We start from the raw sequence: 13,280 nt of genomic DNA on the forward strand, positions 1-13,280 counted from the left end.
CCTTCAGCTCTTCATCACCTTCTCCTTGTGCCTCCTGATGGCGGTTCCTCCTCTCACTCCCCCAAAAGCCACGGCTGTGATGTCAGGCTCCTCCTCTCCCCTCTTCTCGTTTCCAGTCACGCTCCCCTCCCCCTTTCTATTCCCTCTCATTTGAAGTCCACCCATTTTCTCTTTCCTTCTTCCAAATGGCTACTATCTACTTTTTCTGTGCTCCCTTCCCCTAGACTGCCATGCCTTACTCTGTTTCCTGTGCTCAAGTCCTCTCTTTGTCATGGGTGACTTTAGCTTCCATGTTGATAACCAGTCCGACTCCGCTGTCTGTCACTTCTTTTAACTGAACCTTCCTCAGCTGGCCTCCAGCTTTTGATTAACTCCGCTATTCACTTGACCAAGTCTTCACTAAATCTCTCCAGTCCTTCGATCTTGGAGTTCTATTTCTGTCAGTGATACTTGCTCTGCCTTTTCATGTCTCTCTACCTCACCCCAGCCTTTACCAATGATTTAGTGAATTTCAATCTATCGGCTCTTTCTCAGCTCTGCCATTGTCCATGCTGTACAACTTTCTATGTCTCTGATTCACTTTTGAAGCTCTAATCTTCTCTCCTGAAACCTTCCTCTCTGCCTCATTCCTGTACTGTTTATGTAACCTTTTCCTCTCTATCCAAAAACATCTTCCTTTTCCAATGCTGCAAACCCATCACTCTCTCCTTGTATCCCTTTGATTCTGATGCCATAAGAAATCATTGAATCTCCACATTTTTTCTTCAAGGCCCAGCACACAATATTGTCCTAACTACATTTCTGCTCTCCTTGCCTCCTATGTTCCCCCTTCTTACTGCTCCTGTTCTGTCTTTTTTCCCACTCTCTGAGTCATACCTTCACTCCCACTGTCCCTTGGAATGGTTGTTCACTAGTTGTCTGCTTAGTGACCTCTCTGTCCATTTAGGTAGCCCTTGAAAACTCATAGGACCAAACTCTGTGCTGGTGTAACTCCAGGATTTGGCCCACTATCTTCATGAATCCTTCCTGGATTGGTCTCTTCACCAACTATTGCCCTGTGATTTGTCTTGTCTGTGTTAGACTCTTTGGAGCAGGGAATCCTATTTAGAAAAGGTCCCAACAGAACCTAATGTGAATTATTCAAAAGTGCTTTGGTGTCGCCGTTGAACTCATGGTAGAGTGCCCTGGATCCAGATTCACCCCCGGTTGGCCTCTTATAAAATACCTGGCTCAACGTATTGCTTGTATGTTAAATCTATCTTAATAGTTCCTATGGGCTGTAGGTAGCAGTAGTTACCACCTATGGTAACTTGTAATGGTGTCATGTTCCTGCTACACTGGCAAAAATAAATAATGTACGGATACCATAGTGAGAGGGATTATATAAGCAGCTAGAAAGATACTATGGATAGGAATGCGTGTTTTGCACAACATGCATTATACAAGATAAGAAATTTATTCTCCAGGGTTTACTGTAGCTGTTGCTATCTCTGACTGTGGTTTGTTTTTTTTTTAATAATCCAACAATCTTCATGATTTATTCACTTTTTCTTTTCTGAGTGGTAATGCATAAAAATGTCTTTTCCAGTAAAACGATCCCTTTACAATTTGGCTTTGACACAAAACCAGATTCCGACCAGAAAAGTTTTTACCTCTGGGCATATTGCAACATATTTCCTTCATAATTAATACCACATCTGCCTCCATATTTCATTTCAGCTTCTCAATGAAAATTGATGAAGCAGCCAATCACAAACAAGTATCATATACCGTTGATAGTTCAATCAGCAGTTTCCAGCATATCTCATTACTAAAGCATAACTAGTCTGCAAATGAATGGCTCTTGTACATGCATGTTTATAATGTCTTAGTATAAATGCTCATTAGCCCACATGAGCATGACTATTACATGGCCTACCACCAAAAAGTTCATCTGTACGAACACATGACAAAAATCTAACCGGGTAACTGAAAAAAGCCACAAATTATACAGGGTCAGATCCTGGGTTGTGGTCAAATAGCAGCCAGCACAGGATGGGGTAGAGACGTGCAAATGTGGGATTAAATGCCATGAGCACTTGCCTCATCCTCAGGAGGCTGTGTGCAGGGCCATTCCTATGGCATTAAATACAGCATCTTAAGAACAGCTCCAATTTATACAGCTGCTAATGGCTCCAGGTTGAAACCTAATTTAACCTGACCACCTCTAAGCCGAGAAGGTGCTTCAGTTTCCATAGTTAATTTTGTCCTTACCCTCTTCTGATGCTGCTAGTGGTCAGGCTAGTCAATGCCTTTTGTAGTGCTGGTATTTGTGATGTGAACATCTGTTCACTGGGAATCAGATATAGGGTATGTCTACATTGCACACTTCTTTCGGCCATGGGCAGAGTACATCTTCACATAGCCCCTCCTACCAGGGGTATAAATAACACCCTAGCTGTTGAGGCACTGCTTAGGCGAGTAAAGACATGCTTGAAGGGCTTGGATGTGTATGTCAGTTCTCTGCTTGCCCAAGCCATGCCCCCATCTATTTTTAGCAGTGTAGTGTCTCATTTCCTCCTTGCCACTAGAACCTTTCCTTACCACAGGAAAAGACTCCCCATTGGGGAAAGACTGCCTCCTCCTCGACAGAGCCTTTCCTCACTGCAGCTGGAAAAGGCTCTGGCAGCTCCTTGCAGGGAAAGATTCCAACAGTGGGGGAAAGCTCTGCCAATTCCCTGTGGCTGGAGCCTTTCCCCACAGCAAGGAACGACTCTGGCAGCATGGAAAGGCTTCAGCAAAGGGGAGCTGCTGAAGGCTTCCCCCATTGCGCCTCCCCCTCCCATGCCAGCTACTTTCACTGACGCATGCACATATACACCGCAGTATGGATGCAGCCTACTTTTCACTGCAGAAAGTAGTGAAACATAATCTCCACTCTACCACCAGTGGTGTGTAGCGTAGCCATAGCCTAAGACCAACCCACAGAGGTCTCCTTTCAAGGCCTTTCCATGGCCCTGAGGTCTGAGAATGATGTGATATTTAGTTTGCCTCTTTTCTAGGTGTGTACAAAATCCATCCCTAAATATTTACAAAGGTAAACATTCTCTCCCTGAGCATACACAGTCTGAAATTACATACTACCTGCTGGTAAAACATACAAATTAACCAGCCCACTAAAGTCTTTGTGTTCAAGCAAGAGGATCGTCTCTGCTGATTCTCAAGCCCACACACATATATACAAATTTAAATCTTCTCTTTCAGAATGATGCATGGAGAATATTAGCTCACCTCCACTATCTATAAGAAATTTTGTGGGGGGGCATCCTAAAGAATGTGTTTTCCAGTTGGGAGGGTATATAGAAAAAAAGTGAACCTTTATGCTAAAGTTATAAAACATTTAGAAGAAAGTAGAAGAACCAGATACTGGCAATGGTCTCCTAAAGCAGCTGTAACAGCAAGGAACATAGTTTCTTCTATTTGGCCCTTATCCACCAGGCACAGCTGTTGGTTGGTAAATTTAAAAAGAAATCCTTTTATGTAGAAGCAGATACATTGGCTCTAATGTTTCTAAATCTATTTGCCTAGGTCTAGCAAAGTTTATTTTAAAGGGCAGTTTCTTTAGGAATTTATCAACACATCATGTAATGGGCATTACTTTGTAGAGCTATTCTCAAAAGAGCCACCAAAAGTTGTGATAAAGCCATAACTACAGAAACATGTGAGAGTTACCAGGGAAATTGCATGACAGAAGTTTATCTTAACCTTAACTCTCGCTCTACCCAAATCTACATTAATAGATATGGCTGAGACATACTTTCAGCATGGTGCACACTACAAAGACCTATTTCTCCAACCATTTTATATGAGCAACTCCCATTGAAATGGCTGGTCAATCAACACCTGAGGAAAACTGTTTATTCATAGTAAATGTAGTGCTTGTAATGGGCACAGGCAAGAAAGCCTATGAAACTGAACTCTTAAGTATTACCTCAAAACTGGTACAGAATGGACAGTGGCAAGGCAAGCTTCCCCCATATACAGGCTTCAGATCTGCCCTGGAGGAGGGTGAGGATAATTTAGTTTCCATAGCTATTCAGAACTTTGAACTCTCTTTTGAGAGTGCAAATGCGTGCCAGTCATGGTGATTCTTTCTTTGCATCATTAGCTAGTAGCTGAAAACCCACACTGTCAAATGGGTGTAGCAGCTGAGCTAATGAACCCACCATCTGTGCAGTCTCCATCATACAATCAGTGAAATTCTTGTATGTAGATTAACTGTAGAGTAAGAGAGGAGATTGGTGGAGTTACCTCTCCCGCTGTGGCTTAAGAACTCTTGACATGGCATAGACTGAGGTATCTGTTCTGCCCTGCAGAACTTAAAACCTATATAGACAAGAAACAAACAGAGTAGGATGGGAAACAGAGGATGGGAAAGCCCAGTTTCTCAATATTATGTAGGCTTTCCATTGATTTTAGTAGAAGTTAGGAGCCTAAATACCTTTGAGGATCTGGCTGAAGTGTATTGCCCAGGGTAACATAACAGCTCTGTGGCAGAATTTCAAATAAACCCAGACTCCTGATTCCTAATCCAATGTCTTAATCCACTATACCACACTACCTCTCATTATTTAAGATTATGAAGAGCTCCTTTTTAAAAAAAAAAAGAAAAAATATCTTTTTAAAATCACTAACCCTATGAGTTTACATACTGTCTGTAGACTTAATTAATCTGACACTGCATGCATATTAAAATATTTGGAAATAATTTCCTTCATTCTTTACCTGCCAGGTCTCAAGTGCTGTGTTCTCTGCCTTCCCTGAGGATGCACACATATAACAAAAGTCAGAGTCTGGTCAATGATATGTGGTATGTATATGGTATGTATGGTATAAAACTCTCATTGAGTTCAGTAGCTGTCAGATCCTGCCCAGAAATCTTAAAAGAACCATAATATTCCTTTAAAATCCCTTTGTTTTTCATCCAAATGGAAAATAACTTTCACAAAGTTTGCAAGGTTTTCCGGGCTGCCTGTCATTCAGTGACGTTTAGGCTCTTTGGTGTTTTCCACTTATGGCATATTCATCTTTTAGCTATTGAGCTTGCAATTAACAAGAATTTACCCAGTGGGCTATTTATGTTTACGAGTTTGTTAAAATCCCATAGTGGGAAAATGTTCAATCTATTAGGCACATCAACCACAATTGAAGAATCTGTTGACTCTATATATTACCTTTTCCCATGATGTATTTCATAAACATTTGAAAGTGCTGTGACACTCCCCAGGGATACCCAGGGTTGCGGGTTACCTCACCACCACCTGTCCTTACTGTGAAGCAGTCTTGTCTGCACTTGCTGTAGGTCAGCTTCCTAAAACCACCAACCTCTGACAACAGAAGCAGCACTGCCAGGCCCCGCGTACCTCACTGTCTCTGTGAAGGCAAGTGATAGGCACACCTCCCCCCACTCCTCATCCCTCTCCGAGTCCTTGGAACACTCCCTGCAGCGTCCACTGGACACTCACGGAAATCAGCAAGTTTGCTATCCCCAAGGGGACAGGTACACACTAGCTTGTTTGATTCAACTGAGGATTAACTCCTAGTCAACACCATAGCACTAAGATATATTTATAGTGAAAAACTCATGTTTACCATCAGTTTAGATTTTAAGCGATAGTAAAGACAATTAGAAGCAAAATGGATACATGTAAAACAAAATCATAAAATGTAAACCTGGATCTACACTTATCAGTGATTACCTTTCCTATATAATAAAGAAGATTTTTCCCCAAAGATTCAGTCTTTTGCAGAACTAGTTCATTTCAGATTCATAGACTTTAAACTCAGCAAGAACTATCATGAGCATCCATTCTGACCTCCTGTACATTACAGATCACAGATCTTCGCCCACCCACTCCTCTAATAGACCCATAACAATTGGCTGAGTTACTGAAGTTCTCAAATCCTCACGATTTAAAGACTTCAGGTTACAGAGACTTTGTCATTTACACCAGTTTAAACCTGCAAGTGACATGGGCTCCATGTTGCAGAGGAAGGTGAAAAACTCCTAGAATCTCTGTCAATCTGACCTGGAAGAAAATTCCTTCTCAATCCCAAATATAGTGATCAGTTAAACCCTGAGCATCTGGGCCAGACCCCTTGAACAGACACCTCGGAAAGAAATCTCTGTAGTAACTCAGAACCCTGTCCAGCTAGTGTCCAGACAAACCAGGATCCAGATGTTCATGAAGCACCTACCTCTCACCAGGGGTTTTCTTCAGTGAAAGGAAAACTAAATGTCTCCTTGAATTCTCTTTATATTTGTAAAAGTTCATTTTACAAATGGAGGGGAGGGATAGCTCAGGGGTTTGAGCATTGGCCTACTAAGCCCAGGGTTGTGAGTTCAATCCCTGAGGGGGCCATTAAGGGAACTGGGGTAAAAATATGGGGATGGTCCTGCTTGGAGCAGGGGGTTGGACTAGATGACCTCCTGAGGTCCCTTCTAACCCTAATAGTCTATGATTCTATGATTCTCCCCTTTCCCTGCCCTTAGACAGCACAACCTCCCATGGTTTAATCTCCAGTGTCTTCTCATTCTCCTGGTTACTTCATATGTAAATTGGGCTCCCACTGTGTTGTCTCACAATGCTTAATTTACATGTGAATGGAGATAGGGACTATACATCCTGTCTGGAAGAAACCTGTTTTCTCATTGTTTGGTGACAGAATCCAAAACATATTTTCTGTACCTACGTACAACTCCTTAAATATCATCCATACATCACGCAATGATTATGAAGATCAGTATAGCATAAGCTTTTATTAGAGACCTTACATTATATTCTTTGTGAATAAATGCAATTAAAGACATGTAGTAGGTGTAATCAGGGCCAGCGCTTCCATTTAGGCGGCCTAGACAATTGCCTAGGGTGCCAGGATTATTGATGGGCAGCATTTTGCAGGAGGGGGCGGCAGGCGGCTCTGGTGGAGCTGCTGCAGTCGTGGCTTGGGCTGCGGCTCTGGTGGAGCTGCCGCAGTGGTGCCTGCAGACGGTTGGCTGCTCCTGCGGCTCTGGTGGACCTCCCGCAGGCACCACTGCAGCAGCTCCACCGGAGCCACAGACCAGAGGACCCTCCACAGGCACGACTGCGGCAGCTCCACCGGAGCCGCGGGACCAGGGCGCAGGGTGGCGAAATTGCCGTGCGCTTAGGGTGCTAAAACCCCTAGCACCGGTCCTGGGTGTAATGAGTTTGTCAGGCCTGCTAAAATTTGCTGTTACAAGTCAGTAAACCTACTTTGCCAGATGGCACTATTAGGGCTCCATGTGTCACATATGCATTTTATCTGCACTCCTCACTGTTCCAGCAATTAGCATTAGTTTTATCCCTGGTTTTGGTAGGGTTTATTTCCCCCATTCTGATTTAGTAGGAGCAGAAAATGTGCCTAATTGAAGGCTACCTTGGCAACTTTTCAGGAGCCTAAAGGGGACACAGCCTATTTTCCTTAAAATGGAGGAGACTGCAGCTGTCCTCATTTATAATGAAGAGACTAATTCTGCTAAAGCAAGAGGTTCTAGGATGCGATATACTCCATCTGGATCCCAGAGGCCTTTCTGTAATTTCTGCAGGTCACACCCTACCTATTAGGGCCTAATATTGCAAGGCTCTGACTTCAGCAGGAATTGAGTTTGCTCAGATTTAGACTTAAAAGTTATGGATGACTCTTGGGTTATATTGTACAATCATGAGGGTGCATTTGACTCAAAGACCACATTTTGCCCACCTCAGCTCTATCCGTATTCATTGTGTTCTAAAACATTGACTAATTTTTTCATCTTTTGTGAATTTAATATTTTGGTTGTGTTTATTCTGTCACTTATTACCAGTGCTAAAAATTTAACTCTTGGCTCCACATTCCTTCTGTCTAGTCGGTATTTTAGTTGCTGAGAACAGTAAACTGTAGACTGAGGAAACTAAAATTCTTACTGTTATTGCAGCCATCTGTCTAGACTGTCTAATAAGGGGATTCTTCTCGGGTGGCCTCATATTCTTTTTAATATTGACTATTTGTTCCCATAATTGCTTTCTTTGTGGATATTGCCAATGTTGTTCTCTTTTTGGGTTATGTTTTTCTTTTGCGGAATGAAAAGAGCACAGATTTCCCTTCAGAACTGCTCTATAGATATTTCCTTCTCAATCCAGTTAGGCCCCCAGCATGGAAAAAAAAAAGTCCTGTAAAAAGTCCCTGCCTATAGTAAAAAATAGTAGCAATAAGATGGAGTCAAGCGAAAACAAGGCCACCCGAAAATACCGTGGTGAAGAGCTGTGGAAGCTGAGCTGAAAAACCTGGGACACAGCTGGGTAACCATTGAAAGACTTGCCGGAAACAGACAAGAGTGGAGGAGCTTTGCCACTGCCCTAAATGCCACAGGAACATGATGATGATGATGATGATGATATAGTAAAAAATGCTGGCCAGCAACATCAGGAACTACACACAATTTATAATATTCAGAGTTTCACTCTGCAAAGCCTCCACATACACAAGCCAAAGTGAATTCCATGCAGAATCAGGTTCTCTGGGTTGTAGATCACTAAAATGTCAGTGCTTGTTTTGAAATGTCACTGCAGATATGTTCCTCAACGCAATATTTTAGATTCTGGCTAGACCAGCGCATTTTTTTCTTCTCAGTATCGTACTCTGGGTTGTCCCAGAACATGACTATTTTTAAATGAATGAAAGTCTGTGAAATACAGCCCCTGATCCTGTAGGACTCTAAGCACTTCTTTGAGGTTCTGATCTCCCTTAACATCCATTGAAGTCAACACATTGCAGGAGTGAACCCAGAGCTCTTTTGAGCTATGGTAAATGGTCTAGTATTATTTATACAGTGTCATAGCTGAACATGGAACTTCACAGACTCCACCAGCACCACAGAGTTTATAATCTAAGTAAGATATGATGGTCTATGACCCATCCACACAGCAAATTATCACCAGCTCAGTAACTGGGTATGGCAATGGTTAAGCTCAAAACAATGTTGAGTATGTACAGAAAATGTTAATGACCACTTACAACTGCTAAATCCATCCACTTCCCTTTCTAGATGCTTCATCTACTATGCAGCAGATTTGGTTATGACAGATGTGCATGGATGTGCCACCGTAATTGGTAAACTAAGTCATCTCCCCACCCATTATTCTGTGGTGACACCTCTCCCAATGGTTTTCTGGTTAAGGCACAAAATTGGGAATTGAAGATTGTGATTGGTTCCCCCTGGGGTGCCACTTGGAACTAGGATATCACTGAGCACCCCCTGTCCCACCAGCCTGGGGTCCCCTTACTCTGTGTTGCTGTGACAGGCTCTGAAGGCCCTTTCAGGCACACACACAGGTAAAGACACCCAGCTGCAGTTATATTCACACAGATGCTGAGATCAGCTCTGCATGAGAGAGCTCAGCTAAGGAATTGCCCAGGATGCAAGTGCACATCTCCTCTGGAGTATAAGCCCAACGTTGTATTCTCTTGCACTGCACTAAGAAAGCATAAGCTCATAAAATTCACCCTCTCCCTCAATGTGGAGAGAGAGGTGCAACAACTTCTGCCCCAAGTATGAGTTCCACACTGGTTTTAGAGAGAAAACAAAACAAATGTATTAACTACAAAAGAAAGATTTTAAATGATTATAAGTTATAGCAAACAGATCAAAGCAGATTACCTTAGTAAATAAACAAAAACCACAAACTGAGCTTAACACACTAGATAGGTAGGATATAAATCAACAGATTTTCACCCTGAGTGATAAACAGGCTGGCAGATTCTTAAGGCATAAGCTGCCTTGACTTTTCCAGGTTTTTATGCACAGGCAAAAAATCCTTCTAGCCTGGGACCATTACTTCCCACAGTTCAGTCTTTGTTCCTCAGGTGTTTCCTGGTGTGTTGTTTCACGGAGAGTGAGGTCTCTCCATGATGCAATTTTCCCCCTTGTATATCTTCTCCCCACTTGCTGGAAAGCTCTTTTGCTGTGACCTGGGCCAAACAGTCCCTATTGTGTAGTGCTATCTCTGAGAGATTTCTATTGTACACAGTTCCTGGGGTAATCCTTGTGCCTGTGTGCATTTCCTCACTAAGCCATTAACATTGTTTGGCCCTTTTACTGCATACTTGAAAGGCTGCTTGTGGATGCTTTCAACCTCATGACATGTTTCAACAACACATAGATAGCCAAACTTCATAACTTCACATACGACAATAGCACAAACAATCCAATGAGATACTACTGTCTAGCAGATCAAGACTTTTAGAATGACACCTCACAAGGCATACTTTGTATAAGGCATATCCTAATTACATGACAGAGGTGAATACTGGAGTGTCAGGGTGTCACAAGGATGGAAATTCTATTCCTGCCATAGAGCCTTCTTGTGTGACAATAGGCAAGTCAGTGTTGTTAGATGTTGGCTGTGTGTGTGTTTATTTAGTGTGCTGTCCCGGATCTGCACAGATAGAGGCGATAGCAGATCTTAATTAAACTGCCCCATAAATCCACAGACTCGGTTTTCAGCAAAGGTACCCGGCCAGGTTTATTGTCTACAAAGCACGGTAATAGCAGCTGGCAGACTCTACCAGGATACTAAGACATGTATGCCCATGACAATGGACTCAGCTCAGTCAACGGCAGGACTTTCCATTGTTCCCTAGGCTGCACAAAAGCACTCCCTCTGAGATACCTCTTTATACACCAGGGGTGGGTAAAATACAGCCTGTGGGCCACATCCAGCCCACCAGCTGATTTAATACAGCCCTTGAGCTCCCACTGGGGAGTGGGGTCTGGGGTTTGCCCTACTCCCACACACCAGCCAGGGAGCAGGAGCATGGCCCGCTATGCACATGCGTGCTGCAGCTCCTGGAAACAGCGGCATGTCCCCCCTCTGGTTTCTATGTTTAGGGGCAAACAGGGGGCTCCGCATGCTGCCCCATATGCAGGCACCACCCCTGCAGCTCGCTTGGCAGGGAACTGTAGCCAATGGAAGCTGCAGGGGCAGCATCTGCAGATGGGGCAGCGCGCAGAGCCACCTGGCCGTGCCTCCTCATAGGAGCTGGAGAAGGGATATGCCGCTGCTCCCAGGAGCTGCTTGAGGTAAGTGCCACCCAGAGCAATCATGCAATCATCCTGACCTTACCTTTAGTATGGGTCACTGTGTTCCTATTATCTTTGGGGAATATGCTGGGATCGAACTGTTCTGGTACCGCTCTTTTGGAATGTGCTTGCATGAGTGCTCTGTGCCCACCACCTCTTAGCAATATGTGCTTGCCAAATTTTGTGAACAGGGCCTGCCTCTTGCTTACAACTTAACTTTACTTTATGTCATCAAAGCTTTGACTATTTTAACTGAGGCTTCAGGCCTCATACCAGGCCTTTGATACATGGGCTTATGTTTCAGGCCCTCTTCTTACTACAGTCACCTACTGCCTCACTTTTCCCCGCTTGTGACATGGTACTGTTAACATTTCCCTCCCACACCTTGTTGTGAGGTAAAATTCATTAACCATATTGTGGTGGTCATATGCTACAATGGTGAGAATCATAAACAAGCCCCAAGTTTTAAAAAAAATCACCTTTTGGCAGATACAGCGTGTGCAGTTTTTTACCCATGAAAGCTTATACCCAAATAAATCTGTTAGTCTTTAAGGTGCCACGGGACTCCTTGTTGTTTTTGTGGATGCAGACTAACACGGCTACCCCCTGATTCTTGTCCCTATAGGAACCACTGTAATAATTTGAGAAAATAAGTTTTTTCAAAATGGCTACAGTAAACAACTGTAGAATGCAATAATCTTTTTTACCTCACTATGTCTAACTTTTGTTTATTTTATAGGATGCATATTTATTTTCAGATGGTTTTATTATTTTGATTCCATAATATGTTCTTTCTTCTGCTACCCATTTAAGTATTCAAGTCAACTCCCCTTTACAGTTGTCATATTGATACATTATGCAAGAATCACTGTTTGATCTGATCTTAAAGATGATATCTCTAACTGCTACATAATGTACCTATAGCATCTAAGCATTAGAAATGCATTGGATCAATTTCCTTTCCTATTGTTTGTAGAATCAAAAGTATTCAGCAGAAAAACTGAAAATAAATCTCCAGCCAGCAAAATATGTTCTGTAATATCTTTTGATGTAGGCATTACCTGAGACTCATTTGAGCTAGGGAAATTCAGCTCTATTTTAATAACTCTGGAATTGATGTTTGCAGTTTCGGTCACACATACAGAGGTGAAGTTAATGTCTGACTGTCTAGACATTTCAGTTGAGCTCATCAATGTGTGGTACCTGAGCACCTTAAAAAATTTTGTAGAGCTAGCAAAATCTAATAATGACCGTCAAATATCATTAGCATGTTTTCTTTGTAGTTAATGTCATCAGTTTTAATTCTTATTCTCCTCCACACACAACTCTGTGCACTGCTGCCATAGGGTCTTTTTCAAGGTTGAATGGGAATCCTTTAGAGTCTGGCAAATGTATATATATCTACATAATTCAGTCTGGGGTAATTTTTAGTCCATTTACCAAAATTGAACCCAATTCCAAATGAGCTCAGTGTTGAGGAACCGTACCTCTTACTCTCCCTAAGGGTGACCATGACCCCTGAAACCCAGCTGTCATAACATATTCCCAGATTTGGACCTTAGCGTCCAAAATATGGGTGTTAGCATGAAAACCTCCAAGCTTAGTTACCAGCTTGGACCTGGTAAAGCTGCCACCACCCAAAAAATTAGAGTGTTTTGGGGCACTCTGGTCCCCCCAAAAACCTTCCTTGGGGCCCCAAGACCCAAATTCCTTGAGTCTCACAATAAAGGGGAATAAACCATTTCCCTTCCCCCCTCCAGGTGTTCCCTCCCTGGGTTCCTGGAGAGATACACAGAAGCAAGCTCCGTGAATCTAAACAGAGGGACTCCACCCTCTCCTATTTTCAGTCCTGGAAACACAAGCACTTCCCTCTTCACCCAGAGGGTATGCAAAGTCAGGCTAGTAAATTTAACACACACAGATTTTCCCCTGACTTCTTCCTCCCACCAATTCCCTGGTGAGCACAGACTCAATTCCCTGGAGTTCCCCACTAAAGAAAAACTCCAACAGGTCTGTCATAAACAGATAGCTAAGGGTTAATGTCTCTTTCACCTGAAACACCTGACCAGAGAACCAATCAGGAAACCGGATTTTTTCAACTTTGGGTGGAGGGAAGTTTGTGTAAGAGGTCTTTTGTCTGTCTGCCTGTTTCCTCTGAGCT

Source organism: Gopherus evgoodei, chromosome 1, assembly GCF_007399415.2.
Source record: "Gopherus evgoodei ecotype Sinaloan lineage chromosome 1, rGopEvg1_v1.p, whole genome shotgun sequence".
Lineage (NCBI taxonomy): Eukaryota > Metazoa > Chordata > Testudines > Testudinidae > Gopherus > Gopherus evgoodei.